Source organism: Ochotona princeps, chromosome 10 (genome assembly GCF_030435755.1).
Source record: "Ochotona princeps isolate mOchPri1 chromosome 10, mOchPri1.hap1, whole genome shotgun sequence".
NCBI classification, from domain to species: Eukaryota; Metazoa; Chordata; class Mammalia; order Lagomorpha; family Ochotonidae; genus Ochotona; species Ochotona princeps.
This window is the reverse complement of record NC_080841.1, coordinates 2,482,826-2,486,725: the sequence shown is the minus strand read 5'-3', so window position 1 is coordinate 2,486,725 and position 3,900 is coordinate 2,482,826. Positions and strand designations below refer to the sequence as shown.

The window sequence follows — 3,900 nt, the reverse complement described above, 5'->3', positions numbered from 1 at the left end:
TCAAGACAGATCTTTGCAGCTGGTCTCAACACTCAGTTGACCTGGGGAGGCCTGCCCTGTTCAGTCCAGCCAGAAGCAATCATGTAATTCTCCATCGTATTTGTTGCACAGACTAGGTACATTCTAACGTGCTGCTTTAATGCTGCACTGTTGTACTTCTTGTCCCAACAATTTGAGAATATGTGATACCACAAATTCATCAAGAATGGCCCCTGTTTTTCCTCCATCATAATCAAACATGTCATCTGTAATCATCATACTGAAGTCTGAAATAGTTCAAGTATCTTTAGATATTGTTTATGATGATATAACAAAAATTTGCTCCACAAGGTTAAGAATTTGAATCTTCCATTAGGCACTAATTTCCAGTAGGCAACAGCTCTTTCCAGATATCATCCTTTTGGAGTCTTTGCAAAGCTAAAAGCAAGCTCCTAAAAGTTGCTAAATTAGTTTGGTTCTTTCCATTCTTTCACATCCTGGCCTTCAGTTGTTCTGCGTGGCTACAGCCCAGCTGTCATGCTGTCCATGAACTCCTCTTGGGAAAACGCATGTGGAATCGCTGCTGTCAACATCCATGCAATACACTAATGCTGGCTGATCAAGTGCCAGGTCATCCAAGAACTGCTGTATACCATTGATTCCAGTTTTATTTTTACGTTGTGGATCTTTGTTGTACAGCTGTTCTAACATCTTTTTGTCCAATGATCCCTTTATACTGTTTCATATACAAAGTTCAGAATTTTAGGGAAAATTATCTGTTGTAACATTTAACTTTCAGTAATTTTGAGATGGACAATTTCCTGTCATTGTTAGCTCTTGTTTTTTTTGTTTTTTTTTTTTTTTTACTAGATGATTGAACATCATAACCTGGAGAGTTCTATCCTTACGCAATAATTCTGGTTTTTCTATGTTGGTGTCCTCCAGGTTTTTGCGAGAGCCCGTAAACTAATCTTCACACACACAACAGACTGATTTTGGCCAGAAGTGCTCAGAAGATACAGTGGAGTAAAGACAATATCTTCAACAAGTGGTGCTGGCAAAATTGGATGTAAAAATGTACAAGAATGAAATTAGATCCATATCTCTCACCATGTACAAAAATCAACTGAAGATGGACCATCAAAGATTTAAAATTAAGACCTCACACTATACAACTGCTAGAACAAAATATAAAGCAAAAACTCTAAGATATTGGTGCAGAGAATTATTTGTTGGACAGGCCCCATGCACAGGTAACAAAAGCAAAAATAGACAAATAGAATTATATCAAACTCAGAAGCTTTGCATAGTGAAGGAAATGATCAATAATAAACAGAGAGACATACAACAGACTAGGGAAAATATTTGGAAGCCACCCGTCTGATAAAGGATCAATATGCTGAATATGTTATCAACTGAAAAACTCAACAGCAAAAGCAATCATGAGGTTAAGAAATGGGAGAACAATAGACAGTCCTCCTGAGAAGAAATAAAATGACCAACAATTATTTTAAAAAATGCTCAACATCACTAGCCATCAGAAAAAAAATGCAAATAAAAACCAAAAAGAAATGCTGCCACACGCCATCAAGCTGGCTAAAAGAGATAGTAACAAATGCTGCCAAGGGTGTGGTTCAAAGGGAGCCCTCCTTAACCCAGTTCACTAAGAGCAGTTGTTACTCACAGCATTTGTATTTTCAGATTTATGCTACTCCATAAGAAGTCAAGGAACCACTCTTTGGCAAGAAGAAATTCCTCGTGGCGGAGCAGACTTCTTTCTTATGTTATTAAGCATCACAATGACTCATAGCCCAAGCTCAACACTGACAGTTTTACAAAAAAGCAGCCCAGGTAGTAGTGTATATTTTATAGGTGTATGTTAAATAAGCCGTGCCCTACTTGTCCGACCCATCTTCTTGTGACCTTTATGGATAATGGCTAGTGTGGAATGAAGTGGGGATTGCACATTTGTTGAGTCTAAATTTAAGGGGTAATCCTCAATGATCAACTGCTCCCTATATTTCTACTTGTACTAGCATAATTGGAACACATTTTAAAACAAAAGTCTGCCATAAGTAAGAAGATCTTTGTGGAGCAAAAACAATGCTGAAGTTTTTACTACACACCTGCCTTTAGTCTAAAGGTACGTGTTATTTGGCTACTCAAGAGATTGTCAACAGCTATTTTCAAAGAAACATGTCTCGTTCTCATGGGGTCTTTGTTGTCAGGGTGAGATATATGTCAATCAGGTGTGCACTCACACAAAGAAGCATCTAGAAGTATCTCAGAAGAGACACAAAACAGCATGGGCAAGTCCAATAGGGAGCTGTGTGGGAAGTCAGGAACATCTTCCCCAAGGAGGCGAGAGCTGAGTGAGGGCTTGGCTGGGTGCAGGAGAAAACTTCCTCACAAGGAAACTGAAGAGATCAAGGCATTGCTTGAACAATGCTTCAACAATGCCTGTTATGAATACTGGGAAGGAAAATTCTTTTGGTTCAATGAGCTCCTTAAGCTTTCACAGTCTAGTCAGTTTATTAGTCACATGCATGCAATGTACATTAAATAGTGATGCAGCTTACTAGGCAACCATCACAAACTCCAAACAGATATATAAACATTAAACTAGAACAAGAAACAGCCCTGATCTTCAGTGTTTTCTTATTTAGAGCTTTTGAACCAAAGCCTCATTTGAAGGAATAAAGACTCAGGGTTTTTTGTGCAGTATTGCATTTGTCAGATCCTGGGGAGTGGTGGATTTCAAACACAAAATTACTGTCTTCTTTTAAGAAAGATCTGAATTGTAAAAACACATTATTGTACTTTTGTGCCCACACAAATTCATCACTTGAGTTGGGAAGAGCCACCATACCGAGGCTTCATCCCAGAGAAGTGGTGCCCAGAACCACACTCCTGTCCCAACCGCCCTGTGCTTCACAGTTTAATCAACATGCCCATGACCTCTAAGAAGTAATAGGAATGGTCAGAGCAACACTAGTGGCCATCCTGATCACGGCGACTCTTCATTCTGAGTTTACCACAGACCTATCACAGGCTACTGCTTTATCTGTAACACTTACTGTGCCACTTGACAGACCAAGGAGCCATGGGGTCAGGAGTCAGCCTGGGTCTCCCTGACTCTGTCTCACAGCAATCTTGTGCCCCAGGACCGTACCTGACTCTGGTGCTGACAGTATCAGTTTCTATTAGAATAATTCTCTACTTTCACAGCAGGAAAATGGCCATGTCCCTTTGATACCCGATGTAGAGGCAGAAAACTTGCTTTGACATCTTGTAAAATTTCTTCCCAAGTGCTAAGCTAAAACCTGCTCTTACATTTCTTCCCTTTCTCAGGCTCCTCTGTTGGTGGCCCCCGAAGCTGGTGGGCTTCTGTGGACCTCACACTCTGACGACTTCCTCGTCTCTCTGATCTCCCTGCTCCCTGGGGGACCACGCTCCTGCGTTGTCAGCCCCATATCTGGATTCCTGCTGCAGAATACTCTATGTGCAGAGTGCACGTGCAGTTTCTTCTCTGACACCACAAATTACATACTTTATCAGCATTTCAAATGCTTCAAATGTCAAATAAATGTCTTCACCTGTACCCCAAAGCTCAGGAGACAAAACTACAATTCACACAGTTGTTCACACTAAAAACTGCAGGTGTCATCACTAATTGCTCCCTGTAACATACTCTCCGTTTAAAATGTGTCTACAGCAAGTCCGCCTGGCTTTTCTTTTTTCTCCAAATCATGCCTTCCTCTCTCCATTTGCTTTATGACAAGTAACCAACTATTTAAAAAAAAAACACACTTGTATTATAGTCTCCAGTCACACTGTTAGTTTTGGAAACTCCACCTCATTGAATCTTCATGCTAATCAGTGATAACGACAAGAGAAGATAGATAACTTTATTCATGGAAA

The 3,900-nt window shown here is 40.2% G+C and overlaps 1 pseudogene; it reads right to left on the bottom strand.

Annotated features, from left to right (window-relative positions):
- Positions 1–254: 254 nt before the first annotated feature.
- On the bottom strand, positions 255–807 carry LOC118759117 (DCN1-like protein 1; annotated as a pseudogene).
- Positions 808–3,900: the final 3,093 nt, after the last annotated feature.